Source organism: Pleurodeles waltl, chromosome 7, assembly GCF_031143425.1.
Source record: "Pleurodeles waltl isolate 20211129_DDA chromosome 7, aPleWal1.hap1.20221129, whole genome shotgun sequence".
NCBI classification, from domain to species: Eukaryota; Metazoa; Chordata; class Amphibia; order Caudata; family Salamandridae; genus Pleurodeles; species Pleurodeles waltl.
Genome location: NC_090446.1, coordinates 302,113,090 through 302,131,368, shown reverse-complemented (window position 1 = coordinate 302,131,368; position 18,279 = coordinate 302,113,090). Strand labels below are relative to the sequence as shown.

The 18,279-nt window shown below is 42.4% G+C and overlaps 1 protein-coding gene across 1 annotated transcript in view; it reads left to right on the top strand.

Annotated features, from left to right (window-relative positions):
- The first annotated feature begins 2,950 nt into the window (after nt 1-2,950).
- Nucleotides 2,951-18,279, top strand: part of GHRH (growth hormone releasing hormone) — a 128,824-nt gene continuing 113,495 nt past the window's right edge. The window contains exon 1 of the mRNA XM_069201978.1: nt 2,951-3,293. The gene's annotated coding sequence lies outside the window, so the exon portion shown is untranslated. The remainder of the gene's footprint in view (nt 3,294-18,279) is intronic.

Below are 18,279 nucleotides of genomic sequence, written 5' to 3'. Positions count from 1 at the left end.
CATGTATAATTGGAAGTGGCAGTATCCTTATAGAGCAGTGGTTCCCAACCTTTCCACTTCTGTGGACCCCCATTTTATCAGTACTAAAACCCAGGGACCACCACTGAATCACCATTGGAATAAGGGGACTCCCCAGTGAGTCATTACTGAAAGCTGGGGACCTAATCTGTAAATATTATTAAATTTTCTAAGCAGCCGCGAACCCCCTGAGGAGGCTTTGCGGACCCCCTGGGGTCCCCGGACCGCAGGTTGGGAACCACTGTAATAAAGTATAACAAGTGTGATATAATAGCGCGAAAAGAAGGAATTGTGGAAAATAATTATTACATTAGTGTAACGGTAACTTTCTTCAGCCATGTTTACTTGCTCACACTAACGGTGCCTGCTTCTGACATTAAGCTGCTCCCACTCCTAATTGACTCCTTGACTCCTTGACTCCTAATTTGAGAAAACTAAGATTAGCTTCGTCAACCTATATTCTTTCATATTATTGCCACAATTTGAAGGTCGTCTTCATTTTTTCTCATGATCTCAGAAAGGCACCTGCTTGTATGTTTTTTTAGATGACCCTATTCGAAACATAAGAGCACTAGTATATGAATGTGTGCTGTTCATTCGCTCAACAAACATGCTTCTTCTAGGTGTACTGAGCAAGGTTTTGGCCGGTTGTTTCAGAAAGTTCACCAAATGGTAGTTTTTCCTAATAGACCCATCTAGACTTTGACTGGCATGTGAGGAGATTTCTTGGACTCCTGTCGATCAGCTAGGAGATGACAAAGCACTGATTGAAAGAGAAACCAACAAAGGCCAGGAATCAGTCGGTGGCATCGCTGTGAAGTCACATCACCACCGACTGTCACCAGGTGGCTGCTGTGCATAGAACAGGCAGCCGAGGGGGGCCAGGAGGAAAGGTCACAAATAGGCGTTCCGACCATCATCTGGCATCTGTGTGCCCCCAAAACAAGTGCCAGTGATGCCCAGTGGCACAAATAAACCACTGGGTAGGTGTTTTCGTTCTGCGGTAAATACCACATCTCTTTCCCTCACTCTCAAAATCAGGCCCTTAGAAAACTAACTGGAGGTGACAGCGTTTTCTTCATGCAGGGTTTTAGTTTCAAACTAAGGGCCAGATGTATCAAGCGAATTTGCATTCTCAAATGGTGCGAATGGCCGTTTGGGAATGCAAAAATGCCTTTCATTATGTATGAAAGGCATTTGCTATGCAATTTTAAGGAATCGCTAAAATAGCGATTGCTTAAAATTGCGAGGCAATTTAGAGAATCGCAAATTGCGATTCTCTAAATAAGAAATCGCAAATAAGATATCCTTATTTGCGATTTCTTAAGCACATGTACCAAGCTTTTCCTTAATGCGAATTGGGCATTAAGGAATCGCAATTACCACCAAGTAAGACTTGGTGGTAACCATGTGCAAATTTTAAAAATGCATTAAAAATGCATTTTTAAAATTGACATGTAACGCACACACATGCTCCTTTGGCATGTGTGCGCCTTACATGTCGTGAAATCTTTTCTGGGCAGCAGCAGAGGGGGCCTTAGGCCCCCAGAACCCTGGGGTTTTGCATTTCCTAAATTGCGAATTCCAGTTAGGAATTCGCAATTTGGGAAATGCACAAAATTTGCAAATATGGGCCTACAGGCCCATAGGTGCGAATGGGCTCAGAATCGCAATTTGATATTCGGTAATAGCAATTGCGATTTTTAAGAAATCGCTATTACCGAATAGCAAATATGATACATACCATTTTGCGAATCAGAAATAGCTATTTCTTAAAAATCGCTATTAGAGATTCGCAAAGTCGTTTCTTCATACATCTGGCCCTAAATTTGTTGGGATTAAAATATATATTTTCAACATCCGTCTGGTTTCAAAGATGCAAGGTGAGCGGCTTTAAAGTAAACTTACGAGAAAATGGCACTTGTGTTTTCAACACTAGCTCCACTAGAAGGAAATATTGCAAGTTTGCGGGGACAGCTGTGGCGTGGCATCAAGGTAGGGAACTCTGTTAACTACTGATACAGTGGTCTCCAAACTGTTTAATGCCGCGCCCCCAGTTGAAAAATAAAAATCATTGGGGCCCCCCTCAGAATTTTTCACAAATATTTTATAAAGATGGCGATGTTTAAATCTGTCTAGACGTATTTAAACATTGCAGTTAAGTACTGTTACCTTTTTAAAAATGCAATAGCATGTCTCTGCTTAAAACAAAACACTGTTATCTGTGTAATGCTTCTTTTGGCCAGAGTCTGGCGCCCTCCCGGGATCACTTGACGCCCCCGACGGGGGCCGCCCCCCAGTTTGAAGACCCCTGTGATAGATCAATAAATGATATCTAGGTGAGGCTTCGCTCATGTAACAAAGGCTGTGCACGCTACTTTTTATTAAAAGAAAAACGCCATGAAATATTTCTAGTGGCATGATTATGAGAAACCAGAAGCCTCAAGATCTAACGGTTTTTAAGGTCGTCAGACGGATTGTGCCATCTTTCGCCATTATTGGTTTTGTATTTTTGCATGTGACCGTTGTTTTTCTAAACATTAATGCTTTCAATGAAAGTAATATCACAAATAGTGTACTATGCTATAATAATTGCTACACTTCCCCTTGTTTGAAAAACGTAATTCATGGTGGTGATGTCATCCACCCAAATTATCGATAACAATGTACTGAAATGAACCGGTTGCCAGAGAAATATGTTTTTTTTATTTTTTTACCGCTGCTGTTTTACCTTAACAGCCCAGCATGTAATATACAGCAATTATGGTCAGCAAACTTCTGACTCCTTCTACCAACATACACTTGAAGTATATGAATGTAAAAAAACGGTAATGATGTGAGACAAATTTAAGCAGACATTACAGGGGCCTCTCCTGTCGCCCACCGTTGCGCTCCCGGATGTTGACTACATGGTCTGCGCCGACGGATAATTGTCCTCCTTTAAGTGGCTCCTTACTTTGTCAAGAGATCGCTCGCGCAGCCCTTTGTTTCTTACCTGAATGGCAGCAAATTGCTCCACTGACGCAGAGAAGCCGCCCCGACCTGCTGCCAGGGCAGGGATAAAAGAGGAGGAATCCCTGGCAGCCGCAGAGAGCGCCTGGAAGACACCTGCAGTCAGTCACAGCTCCCTCTACCTCTCGCGCCCCGGCGTTGCTACAGAGAGGAGCAGTGCACGGCCGAGGACGGAGGGCAGCACGGGACCATCCTCTGTGACGAGGGCGAGCGTCCCACCAAGAATTCATCAGAGCCCCACGCAGACCCCTGCACACGAAAATGTAAGTTTTCTCTCACAATTTTACCACTTCGGGGTTGAGAGTATTAATCCAACAGTAACATAAAACTAGGATGACAGGCGTCACGGAGTTCCCCGAAAAGTCTCGGTTTTCAGTGGACTGTCCAGGTGTCTCGCCGCTTTTCCTAAGTTTCAATATTTGTGTAATGTACATTTCACTTCATAGCGCTATCAAAAGATAGCGGATGTTTAACCCACCGAAATTCGTGGTTGTCCACTGAGGCACTAGACCAACTCAGAAAGCGGCCACAAGTGTATGAGAAATGTTTGTTCATTTTGAAGGTCGCATGTTAACATTTTGAAGAGACTGGTTCAGCCTTTCATCCTACAAGAGTTGTTAAAACGAGTTTCATTACGTGTGGAATCAGTAAGACGTTATGTAAAGTGCTGTGAAATGTCAAGATAGTGCCAGGAAGCACTGTATTAAAGTATTCAACTAAGGATGCATTCTGTCCTAGTATTAGAGGGCCAGTTTCAGATTTTTCCCAAAATGGAACCACATTTTGACGATGTCTGGGAAGATGATTTAAGGGATGTTTGATGTTCATTTTTATACATAAATAAATCATGGAATGGTGTTTCTGCACCTGGTATTGACTAGATTTAGGATTTTTTTTTAAAGAACTAATTTGAATCTTTTCATGTCAGGGTATTTTATAAACTCTCGGGAGTTTCCGTTTTCAGGTAAGAACCTGTGAGGTTGATCAACTCCCATAGGGACCGGGGCTGTCTTACTATGATGGTCGGAGTATGATCGATCCCATCCCACCCGCTTTAATAGAAAGCTTTTGAGACTGTTAAGAACTTTCGGAAGAATTGAGCTATAATGCCAATCCTAGACTTGAAGCATCATATATTGTCTGGCTAAGTGGCTGCCATCTTTGCCATTAATGCGTCTCGTAACTCTGTTTTACTTACTTGACTAGCAGCGCCTAGTTCCACTAGTATTTGTCATTCTCGGCAGCGCTTAGAAACACAGAAGTACGGTATCATCCGCTTTACAAAACAAGCTGTTAATATTATTATTTTCGGGACCTTTGTGTCCAAGATGAGATCCTGTGAGGCTGGTATTCAAAGGTAACCACCTTATAGATTTATTTAGGTAATTTTAGAGCTTTTCAGAATAAATGATGGTAATGTAGTCTTAGGTTATGAGGAAGGAAGGGTTATTTTAGGTGTATGAATTTTCTGGAGAATAAGGGGAAAATACATTGTGAGCTCGCTAGTTAACCAGAGAGAAGGGGAATATTATTCATTACTGCAGTCAGTGCAGGAGCACCGGGGCCCTGGATGCTACTATAGCTTCTAAATGTTTGCCAGCATGTCTATAAGCAAGGTGACAGTGAACGTTTTGTGTATTGGAACCAAATATTTTTTTGCCGCAAATCACTCTTAATTATGGCTTTCAGCATGTATTAAGTGCTTCCAATTTATCCTGTAAATGAGCAGAGTTCTACAGAGATAATTTGATATGTCGAGGGTCACACAATTTCCCCCAAGCAGGGGAATTAAGAATTTAAAATCATCCCTTCTGGTTCCACAAACCATGACTAACTCCCAGGAAATAATCTCATTTTACAACGGTAACATTGTCTCTTATGCTTCTTGTCCCCAGAGGATGATTCATTTTGTCTGGTGGTTGGAGGTGGTGCCCACCAGCACTCATTTTTGGGGACCAGCGCTTATTTTAACTCATCAGAATTTGATCTAGAGCCAGAGAGAGGAAAAACCAGAAGGTGGAAAGATGCAGGAATAGGAACTCTTAAAAACAGTGATAAAGAAAGCTGGGGTGAGAACTAACCTGCATGAGCGAGATAAAGGGTCCGGGAGAATATAGTGGTGGATGAAAGCGGTATAAGGTGGAATCAAGACTACGCAGCCTTGGTATTCAGCATCCACGGACAGTAGTACCACTGACCTCGGGCAGGGGACACATATATTGGTTTTCTCAAGCTTGTCTCACAGGACAAGATTTTTAGGGTAATTTTTTATGGTTCAAGATTGACTTCACACTAAGAAAGAGCTGCAAAGCAGGAACTTGTTTTAAGGACTGAAAAGCAAAGTGTGGGCACCCCGTGAATGAAGGATGGGGATGCAGGCTTGCTGTTCTATCGCTCCAACCATAGTAGAGCTTCATATACACAGCTTGATATATTAAATTAATCCACTTCTGGTAAATCCCTGAATTACGCATCTCTCCCTCAGACTCACCCCAAATCTCTAATTGTAACATTTGCTGTGCCATCATGGAGTCCAACTCACTTACTCGGCTCATAGAAGCAATTCAATTTTGCAGAGTGCGCAACATCAGCAAAATAAACATATACAAAATCCACTTGTATAGAGTTTATACAGAGTTTCTCATTGAGGATACAATTTTAATGCTAACACTTTTATTAACCTCAACTGGAGAAGCAAATAGAATTTACTGACCAGCTTTTAAGTTCAAGATTTCAACTTCGTCTTTTATTCCTTCTCTTTACCTCACTCATAGACTCATCTGATTTTGACCTCCTAACATTCTCAGATATTGAGGGAGTTCTTTACTGCATGAACAAAAAGCATTGGCAGGGACATTAGGTCACACAGGCGAGACCTTTCGCGTTCACCAGTGCTTGATAGTAAATAGGGCTTTCCTCTGTTTTCTCCCCCTTGGGCAATGCAGCACAGCAATGTTGGTTGCTCCACTTAGTTGTTCAAAAAATAATACACCTGTCCCCAAATGACTTGATTTAGTATGCTGCACATTTCTGATCAATTTGATATCCCATAATGCAACCATGGACTGAGCACAGCTGGGTATTTAAACTCTGAAACTGCACGTGAAACAGGTCTGATTGAGAGGCACATGTATCCTAGTAGATGTCTATGTTTTGTAAGGTAGAGGCATGCATATAGTGCTTCATACCCTGACCAGGCACCAAAGCACATTCAGTGGAAGGGCAGTAGGCTACTCCGTAGGTTTTGCTTGGTTAGAACAGTGTGGGTTTGTACTGTGATGTTCGCATTCCACTTTTGGAGTATATGGTTTGTGTTGCCCCTATCCCTATGTGTCCCCATTGCATCCTATTGTAACTATACATTGTTTACACTGTTTTCTAATACTATACTGCATATTTTTGGTATTGTGTACATATATCTTGTGTATATTTGCTATCCTCATACTGAGGGTACTCACTGAGATACTTTTGGCATATTGTCATAAAAATAAAGTACCTTTATCTTTAGTATATCTGTGTATTGTGTTTTCTTATGATATTGTGCATATGACACTAGTGATACTGTAGGAGCTTCACTCGTCTCCTAGTTCAGCCTAAGCTGCTCTGCTAAGCTACCATCATCTATCAGCCTAAGCTGCTAGACACCCTATACACTAATAAGGGATACCTGGGCCTGGTGCAAGGTGTAAGTACCCCTTGGTACTCACTACAAGCCAGTCCTTCCTCCTACAAGTGTCACAAGTGTATTTTTCAGCAACCAGAACGCTTGTTTTCAGCACCAAGGACAGCCAGGACAACTTTGCACCTGGGCCCTGTAAGCCAGGTAAAATTGTACTGACTGATGAATCCTGGTCCTAGGACCGCATCACCTTAAGACTCCGTGGTTTCCACTGGACTCAACCTGCAAGAGACCGATTATCACTAGCTGTTCTCTCCATTGACTGCAGTGTTTAACTTTGATAGTAGGAACTGCACTGATTTATTTTTCATTTTAAAATCCATAACACTGGTTGTACCTATCAGATGGTGTACCTTTTGAAGTATACATTAATATAAAAATTGTTATTGTTATAACTTAGTGTGGGGGTTCTTTCAAGTCGTGTCAATTACTTATCGTTCATGATGGTGCTCTGAAATGCTTTACACATGTTCCTCTAGCAAAGCCTGACAGCTCTGTACCACACTACCAGGACTGAGCTAGGGATTTATTATTGTGAATCCAAAGGATCCTGGTGGGCATTATGAGAGTACTGCACAGTGAGACCTAGCCAGCCTCACTATATAATACTCCACTATCCTACAAAGGCGCACCATCAGGACGTGAACTATCTGAGTGCCATCTCCACGTGGCACACAGTTACTTTGTCTCCAGACAGCATTTTTGGCTCTGCACCATCGTCCATAATATGGAATGGGAACAAAAGTAAAGGATTCCCTCATTTGCATGGGCCCACACCTCCGTGCATGTGAAGGAACGACCCCTATAGCTCAGTTTGTATCAGAGAAGGGTCTGTGCAAGCTTCTGCAGCCCCCTCTCTAACACTAAAATGCCCGGGGTAAAAAACGTGGGGGCTAATGCCTGCTGCACTGCCAGGGCACCTTCTACAATACGACCCCAAGATGTTACATGCAATTTATTTTTATGTGAGCTTTGTATTTGTCAATGTTTAGAATTTCTTATGTGGGTTCTATTACCATATCTATCTTGTTTAATGTCACCCCCTTGATTTTGTTAATGTTGGTTACATTTATTTGTGTTTGTTGAATATGCAGTATAATCCAAACCTGAATATTATCAATTATTATAAATGACTACTTTTTAGTCACAACATTGGATCTACGGTCTTACACATTCTATATTTTCTAAGAATACCTCTGCCAATCGTTTGATAAAATCTTAATAAAATGAATACTTTCACCTAACTGCACCAAAAGGTATACACATAGCAGCAGTGCACCATAGAAATACAAATGACAATGGTTATGTGGTGATGGTATGAGTGTGAAGATTTATTCCCTTATTGATTTCTCTCTTCAGTTTTTGCTTTTTTAATCACTAAATTAAACATGATCTACTTGCTTCAGTGACGGAAAGCACTTTTCAAACACAGCCAATCCCTTGGAGTCCTCTTCCTTTTTCTGACTCCTCATAACTACTGCGACCGCTCACAGTTGCACTGTGCATTGTTGCACCTTAGTGATGAATGTATATGTGGTGTGTGATTGACAGGAAAGGGTGAGCTCACGGACTGTTGGAGATCAGATGGATGGAGAATGATGGGAAGGGACACTAGTCACTGCTCTTAGGATGGGATACTCTACCTTGAAATCAAGGTATTGTGAAGTGGAAAGTATGAAATAGACGAAGCCAGGCACAAAGGGGTCTATGCTCTATGCCCCTCAGATTTTATGTACTAGAGAGGATGATGAGGTGTAAGTAAACTTTATTCTGGTCACACACCTGCTCATCGGGGTACTGGTGTGATGGAAGAACACCTCACAGACAGGAATGATTACACTGAGCTTGTCACCTGGGTGCCACACAGAAGCAGAAAGAGCAGGCATGGATGGAAGTTGATGAGAGGCAGTGTGCTCCCTCCCCCTTGTGTTTGAAAGGCTCCCTTGAGCCAATGAGCTGACAAGCTCACCTGGGATGCACCTGTGTGCCTGTGGAGTGGTACTGTGACCTGTGAAGACTTAGTCAGCATCCAGCAACCCCAGATGATTTTCTCTGCTCCCTGCTGTGTTTGCTCTCTCTCTACTGATGAAGGGCTAACCCCAGAAACACATGTCTAGAGGTAACAACACTACATGCACCAACTTTGGTGAAAACCTACAGCAACTTTGAAGTAAAGTGTACTGCATTTACCGGGATGCAATGGGGTGAACTGTGCAGGGACGAGAGGGAGTGTGCTTCCTCACCCCTTATGGATGGAAGTTGTGATATTGTTATTGATCTGGGTATATTGAGTAGTGTATTTTATTCAATACCATGAACAATGGAAAATTGATTGAGAGTTGACAAGAGGTCTCACAGGAAAGAGATTTAGGAGAACGTAAGCTCCATAGTGGAAGAAGCACCTGCTTGAACAGTGCTCGAAGGTGACATGTATAACAAAAACTCTAATTAGATAACTAAGAAAGAGCACTGTGTTTCTCAATTCCAGGATTGGTTGCCTGAGTCAATCTACTAAAGACCTAAATGGGCATTTTGTCTTTGAGCTCCAGATTTTTAAGAGTAAGGTGAATGGAAGTGCAGAAGGAAGGGATTCTCAGGGTTGTATAGAGGACAGCAATGGATATTTCAACAAAAACCAGCAAGATGATCTGTCAGCATTTCCTGCGATCCTACACCTTATAATAAGAATGAGGAATGAGGAATGCAACCTTCGTTATAGTGGATTCTGACCTTAATCCTAATCTGCTGTATCCTATTATTATCCTTCCTTTATCCCCACCCCTTAACCTTACCAAAACCCTTAAGCCTAACCTTTAACCCTAATCTTAACACCATCCTTGACAACTTCCCATACCCTACCCCTAAATCCTAATTCTTACTTTATCCCTCCCCCACAACAATAACATACATTTATTACTGTCATTAACATTTGTATTTTATTTTTAATATTCAAACATTTGAGCAGGTGTTCTTTTTTGTTGTAAATGATAATAGTAGTGCATTACATTTTTTACAGGATTTTTGACAACGTTTTGTACCAAGACTGTTTAACCTCTGTATTATTGCTCCAAAGTGTTATAAAGGCTGAATGCATTCTTTCTATCCAGTAGGCGGTAGGCAGTGAAAGCCGGTCCCATGTAAACTGTGGGTCTTCGTCTTATCCATGCATGGGTCATATTCACCTTTTACTACGTTACTGTGGAGCCACTTTAAGGATTTTGGTGGTACTAGACACAGCCATAATTTATGACAGAGGCATAGCTTCTGAAGTGACTGCTAAGCCAGTGAGAACATAACTCCACGGGTGGAGCTGACTGTAAGACCCTGGTTGATTGCAACAGCCAAGAGTGTTATGAATGGCAAAGAATAATATTATATAACAAGCTGGAATATGTGCTCCCTTCAAAACTTAAACATGTACACAATGCACCTCAGCGGCACACCACACAGTACGTGGAACCCCTTCATAACATTTGGTTTTAATAAGTGGAACAAATTACACATCTCTCTGTCTTTGGAGTCATCCGCATTTTTGAGGAACCCATTACCATATAATCTATGAATCTCCTAACCATGGCATTCCCCTCTCAGCATCTACCCTAGCATGATATGCCTTATGTACCAGACTTCCTACTCCCAGAAAAATCCTTTAAGGCAATCCATTTATAAAAATCTTGACCATTCGCTCCTGGCTGGTTGTGTCATCAAAGCCAACAGCCATTGAGATAAGAGCTGCTGATTTCCTATGTCCCAGCTCTCCTGTATACCTTGTCAGTCATCACTCAGGGAGGCAGAGGAGTGCCCCAGAGTCCACAGATACACATCCCCATCCCTACAATGATTTGCATGCCTACAGAAAGGGTAAGCTCAGTGAAGAACAGATGAAGACAAGGACATCACCTATTTGAGCCTTTGAAGGGGCTGAAGTGGTCCAAACCGCCTGCACCCCAGATAAATTACATCACATCTGTCCATCCCCCACACACATGCTACAGCCAGCAATGTACTCAAACTACATCTAGACCATTCAAACACAAACATTTTATATGCACACATAATTCCAGCAATCTCGTTCACATGACACTAACCAGAACATATACACCACCACTAGCACAAGCCCACTAACTCATACTCAGACATAGCAGACATCATCACACAACACAACCCAAACTCACTCTTCATCATAGAAGCATGGTTCACTCCTACTGCCTAGCTTCCTTGCAGGTTGCAGGTTCCAATAAATAGATTGTATGGAGAAAAACAGGAGGGGGACTCACAGTTATCCAGACGTTCTCTTGGATTTACACCCTTACCAGCCCAACAACACCCAGATTGTTTGAGCACCTCACTTGAGGCTTACTCCTCTCAACTTCACATAGCTCCTCCTTCCATATGCTCTACAAACCTAACAGACTCAACCAGAACTTAATGCAAGAAATCTTAGATCTCATCACCTTTTCCTCTGTTCTAAACACCCATCCTATATTTCTAACACATTTCCATTTATTTGCTGACTCTACTACAAAGACAATGAAGGAATCAGTCTACAGTCTCCTCACTATTATTGACATTGGGCGCACATCATGGAAACAAGTGCACATCACCCAGTCAACTCACTCCAAAGGCAAGGCAATCAAACAGATCCTTTTAACCTCTCCCACAATCTGGTTCTAGCACTGAACAGAAGGAACGACTTCACCATCACCTTCTCTATCTCATATTCCATAGCTCTACATCATGGGCAACCTAAAAGCGAAAAATTCACAATGTACTCTCTAAACACACTCCTCAACAATGCACCACTAGCCTGAAAAACATGTCGCACTCAACACACCATAGAAAAAACAGTCATTACATCAGAGCCCAACACGTACCTCTATAGTAAAATACATAACACTTTTAGAGTGCACACTGAACAATGATGGACTAGAAAGAAGGAATTTTATGTTTTAAATGTTGGAGAAATCAGAACACTTTCTGTTATGGGGTCCTTGCATTTGATGTTTTAAATGTTGGAGAAATCAGAACACGTTCTGTTATGGGGTCCTTGCATATGTCTGTGGGATACCATTTTTTAAATATTTGGTGTTAAGTAATTGAAAGGCATACACCACTTTGTAATGTTGTTCGCCCATTTAAACTATACAGGTTTTCAGGCATATTCATGGTATTTATTGTTGCACACTAGCCATCAATGTCTGGTTGTACACTGACCCTATAAACAAAAAATAGAAACTTAATAAAAATTAATACAATTATGCAAAATGTTGTTGGCTTTATCAAGCAGACAAACTTCAAGCCCATAAAAATAGTTGTCCTTAATGTCATTCAGGAAAATCGAAATTCATGTGAGCTTTCCTAGAGGTTGTGGCCTGGCCCTCCAAGCATGTAGTTATAGAGTATGAGGAAATTATGGCAGAATCACTGTTTACACTGTACTACTCATTTGATGATGCTTATCAGCCATAGTACCATAGGGAAACCATCACAACTAAATGTTTTTGTGTATTTCAAAGCGCTATCGCCCCTCCTGGCTTGTCAACACTGCCTGTGGAGCATTTGTATTTAGTTTTGTTTTTGACAAGGTAAACGTCACTTTTCATTTCCAGTTCCTTCACACAGAAACATTTCAGAGGGAAGGCAGCCTGATATGTTGATTCTCCTCAGTGGTCATATCCCAGGCAGAAATACATTTTTAATGGGTATGGAAGCACACAGATGCTAATGCAGTCACTGTGCAAGTCAATTCATAATGCTGGTTTGGCCTAAAAAAGACAACCCCAGGCCCACAGGGAAACATATTATAATTACACACTTCCATCATCTGCACAGCCTAATAATAATTGGGTAGCCTAGCTTCCTAACTCTGACTGGCTGGCCTGACCACACACAAGGTTACTGCTTTTATTTCTAAAAACCCGTCATTTTACTTGGCTCTTCCAAGCCAAGGAGCACACCTCTGCACAAGGCAGGAAACCTGACAACTTCAGAAGTCACAATAGCTGAAAATCTGAAGATGGGTACCCGTCCTCTGGTCACAGATATGTATCTATGGGCAGGTGATCTGCTTTGTGTATCTGTTCATTCCACTGGGTCCCTTGAGCATCACCATAGCGGGCATGCACAGCTGTGAAAGTGAAGTTATGATCCCTAGACAAAACCAAAAATCCATTGAAAATGACCAGTCTCAGCTAAACAAACCATAACGGAAGCCTCTGAAGTACAAACCATACGTCACACCAACCCATGCAAAATATGACTTGGCCCAAGTGCAACCTGTGTTTACAACCTGCCAAACCCTCTTGTGTCTGTAGAAAGTCAACTTGGTCTATGTGCTTTAAACAGAGAGTTCTAAAAGTCTATTCAGCTAGGCTTATAAGTGAAGCAACAGGCACAGTGACAAGCCACACTGGATAGAGACAAATACGCGTAAAGTAATATGGGACATATGGGAAAACCCCCCTCTTCATCAGATGCACAATATAGCTTGACTATTATATTGCATTCGTTACATCGACCTAACTATTACATCGCAAGGGAAGTAAAAGTGAATGCACTGGTTATTAGCGCTAGGTAGATACTGTGATGGAAACAATAATACAAAGAAACCAACTATCGATCTCAACATAGTGCCATCGTGCCATCGTAGGTGATGTCATGCATGTATATGTGTTAGAATAAATGAGGCTATTTATAGCACCTTTGACACCATTGATAATGTCTTTTCTGATGTCATGAGTAGTGCAATGCCGAACACTCCGAGATTTTTATCAGTGTTTCGATTCATGTAATGTAATTCGATTTATCTGTTCTCATAACTGATGTTACACAAGCAGGTACATCTTCTGATGTGATATATGGGAGAAGAGAGGCAGAGCCTCTGGTGAATCCGTATGCACTTCTCTTTCATCAGCATGCAAATTGTATGCTAACAGCCCAATTTAAGTCATAACTATGCACAAAAAACTGATACATGGGTGGGCATTATGTCAAGATCAGTGGATATTTGATGCCAAAAAACACACTCAGTGCTGTAGATAATATTCTAATACAGCAGATTGTCCATAGACATAATTGCAGGGACAGGCTTAACGAAGTATTTTTTCCATGTGTTGAGATTCGCCCTTGAAAATGTGATGAATACCCTCAAACTAATAGGTCTGTGAAGCATGCATGTTGGACATGAAGGATGCCTGAAAATCTATGATTTAGAAAGATGACCTTTGGTACAGCAATTTGATTTTGAGAATCAGCTGAAATTCGTAAATCTGTGCAAATTGTCGATGGAAGACTACAAATGACAGATTTACACACTTTTGTTCAACAGTCCACAAGTCACACTGTGTGCTAGTAAGTGTATAGTGCCGATATCACAAGGATCTCAGCCCCTAGGAGAAAGATTAAAAAAAAAGAATGCACATAGTTGTCCAAAATATAGGCTGCAGTAAACTGTTTGGAGAGAGGTTGGGGCATTAGAACAAAGGTATTTACGGCCTGGGTCTATGAGATCTTAATTAAGCAGTTTTTTAGGGAAAGAAACACCGCTGAAACTAAGGGTACATGCGTTTCCACAATTAACTCTACATGGTCCAGGTTAGATTATTAAGTGGCAACCCGGAATGCAAGTTTATTGGTGTCAGACATGTAACACTTGTCTAAACATTCGCAAATCAAGCTCCGGTCCTGTTACCACGGGGGATCCTGGAGTCGCCTTTGGCGACTAGAATGTGGCATCTCAACCCAACTGTGTTGACAGACAATGTCTTCCGGAGTGAAATGCGAAAGACTTTTCTGGAATATTTTCAGAACAATGTAGATTTTCCTAGTACATTATGACGGAAAGTCTTAATTTTATTAAAGATACGGAGGCGAGTATTATGCTTCTCTTACTTGCTTTAATTTCAATAGCAGCAGTCAAGACACTACAACTCCCAACAGGCTTGGAACCACAAAGCCAATGGGAGCAAAAAAACGAAATAACCAATGAACCAATCACAATCCTTACAGGTAACCTATGTCACACTTGACTGCGACCAGCCCTCTTTCTTGATGCGAGAAGGCTAGTAGTTACGAGAGAACAGTGGAAAAATGGCAAAAATTATAGCAATTGCTAAAGTCAGAGAACAAAAGTCTTGGATCAATGCGATGCAGAATCGTAAAGAAGCCGAAATCCGGAGAGAAGAGGAAGGAATGCTTCGGAAAGAAACTGGACCTCCAGACGATGTGACAGCATGGGGCAAACTCTTCAGTTGATCAAGTAGAGGCTTGAGCTGGAGTTGAAGTAGCTGCAAGGGAGGGAAGAAACAAGACAAATCAAAATATCTCCTTGTTGAGGCGGGATAATACTCGCCTCCGTATCTTTAATAAAATTAAGACTTTCCGTCATAATGTACTAGGAAAATCTACATTTTATGGCAAGAACGGAGGCTCATATTATGCTATTTTAAAGCATATTAATCACTATTTAGGTAGCTGTATGCACTGGTTTACAATAAAAGGTCCTAAATCAGCCGATCTCAGAATGTCCTCCAACCTGGAACCAACCCAAAAGGCCTTGGAAGCCATAGCACCCCTGACTGAGTGAGCCCCAAAGAAGGAGGTATCTATACCCGCCAGGGACATAATCCAACGAACCCATCCGGCCAGAGTTGCCACGGACACTGGATTATGAGGTTTCTGGAAAGAGATTAGAAGTTGGGAAACTGAGGGCTTTCTAAGATCGGCTGTCCGTTCCTCATAACATTTAAGACATTGCCCCACACAGAGCTTAGGTTGGTCTGGGAAATATGGATAAAAGACTGTACGTAAATTGGTTTTGGTGCGTTTATTAATGGAAAATAGTACCCCTGTGGGGGCAAACTGCCGAGAAGTAACATCGAGTGCTCTAACATCCGATAAACGCTTAATAGAGACTAAGCAAAGTAACATAGTTAGTTTCGCTGAAAGCATTTTTAACGACAAATCAGCATTGTCCTGCCAGGAAAGGACAAATTCAAAACCAAATTGACATCCCATAACTTGGAATATTTAGGTAATGGAGGAACAGAAAATCTTACTCCCTTCAACAGGCGACAGAGTAGGGGGTGTTCCCCTACCGGTTTGTTGTTGACGTATTCGTGATGCATGGAAATAGCAGACCTATATAAATTAATCGTTCTATAGGACTTACCTGCGCTAGCTTGAGCCGCCAGGAAATTAATTACATAATTTATATCAGCTGAAAAGGGATTGAGGTCCCTTCCCAAACACCAGCTAGACCAAAGGGACCATGCGGAAGAATATGCTTTCCTGGTACCGGGGGCCCATGCCTTGTTGATGAGGTCAGAAGCTTCTTCCGAAATTGGAATGGTAGATGAGGAATGCCTGATACCTTCCAAACCGATAGAGTGAGCATGTTGCTGATCACCAAGGGATGAGGATTCCCTAAGGGATCTGGCAGAAGGGAAGGAAAAGAGGGAAGTAGAGAGGGACAATCTATTGCCAATTCCAGAAGAGGGGGAAACCAAATCTGGGATTGCCAAAAGGGGGCCACAAGGACCAGCGTCGCTCTTTGGCGCCTGACTTGGGCCAGGACTCTGGTAATCATAATGAAAGGAGGAAAGGCGAAATTGGTCGTCTGGGACCAATCCTGAAGAAATGCATCTGAAGCCAACGCCGAAGGATCCGGGCGCCAGCTGAAGAAAAGAGGAAGTTGGGCGTTTAGGCGGGAGGCAAACAGGTCTATCTGAAAGGGACCCCACTTGTGGAGGATAGATTGAAAAACTGAGGGATTAAGCTTCCAATCGCTGTAATCCCTGAGGAAACGGGAATGCCAATCCGCTGTCTGGTTGAGAGAACCGGGAAGATATTCCGCCCTGAGCGAAATCTGGTTGTTTAAACAATATTCCCACAGGCTTTTTGCCAAGTCCGCCAACGGCTTCGATCTGGTTCCTCCCAGATGGTTTATGTATCGGACAGCCGAAACATTGTCCATACGGAGGAGGATGGTACACTGGACCCTGCCTTTTGCCAGACTCTTTATTGCAAAGGAACCTGCAAGCATCTCTAAATAATTGATGTGCAATCTGGACTCCCGTAATGACCATGTACCGCCAGTCGAGATTGGTCCACAGCGGGCGCCCCAGCCCGTCAGGCTTGCATCGGATTCTAACACAAGGTCTGGGGCTGATGGAAAGATAGTTCTGCCATTCCAGGCATCTAAATGGTCTGTCCACCATTGGAGTTCGAGGCGGGATTCCTGATCCATAAAGACCATGTCCGAATAAGCTAGGCCTTTTCTGAGATGACGGATTTTCAGTCTTTGAAGGGCCCGATAATGTAAAGGGCCGGGAAAGATGGCCTGAATTGAAGAGGATAAGAGGCCTACTATCCTGGCTAGAGATCTTAGAGAAATCTGGGATCTCCGAAGAGTTCTCCGAATCTCTGACTTGATGGTGTTTACTTTTTGAAGAGGAAGATGGAGGGTAGAGGAAGAGGAATCTATCTCGAAACCCAAAAATTGAAGTCTTTGGGAAGGAATCATACTTGACTTCTCTACATTCACGAGAAAGCCTAGTTGGGATAACAGAGAGCAAGTTATCTCTAGGTGAGAAAGAAGCGTGTCGCGATTCTGATGTAGAATAAGAATATCGTCGAGATAGATTAACAGTCTGATGCCCAAAGATCTGAGATGAGTCGTCACTGGTTTCATCAGCTTTGTGAAGCACCAGTGTGCTGACGAGAGACCGAATGGCAGGGAAGAAAACTGGTACGTCAAACCGAGCCACTGAAACTGAAGGTATTTGCGGTGATCTATATGGATGGGAACCGAGAGGTATGCATCTTGTAGATCTAACCGAACCATGAAGTCGGACGGGAGGAGAATATCCCTTAAGTGAAGAATTGTCTCCATTTTGAAATGTCGGTAGACCACAAACTGGTTGAAATACTTGAGATTTATGACTGGTCTGAATTTTTTGTTTTTCTTTTGTACTAGGAATAACGAACTGAGGAACCCTGAGGGATCTGGAGTTGAGATTTGGACCGCGTTTTTGGAAAGGAGCGACCTTACTTCTTCTGAAATCAGAAGAGACATTTCCGCCGAAAACACTGGCGGAGGAGGGAGATAAACTTGGAGAGGTTGCGCGTAGAATTCTATTTGGTACCCCTGAATAGTATTCAAGACCCAAGGATCGGAAGTTAAAGAGTGCAATTTTTGAAGGAAAAACCTGAGTCTGCCTCCAACTGGAGGAGGACCAGAGGAAAGGCTTACCTTGGTTTTTGGTGGATCTGTATCCTCGTTGTCCACGGCCTCTGTAGCCTCGGCCCCTTTGAGGGTAGAACTGGGGCTTGTATGATTGGTATCCGTAATTGGAGTACGCAAATGAGGAGCCTCTGAATCCTTGCGGATGAGAGAAACGGCCAGTAGAGCGGCTCCTGCCTGTACCGGCCCTGGTGAAAACCCGCTGATTGAAAACTTTTTTGATATTTTGCTGGGCTTTATCAATAGAGGAAAACGTTGCCACAAACTTTCCTAAATCTTTGATAAAAGATTTTCCGAAGAGACAACCATCAGCTTTGGCTCCAGGGTC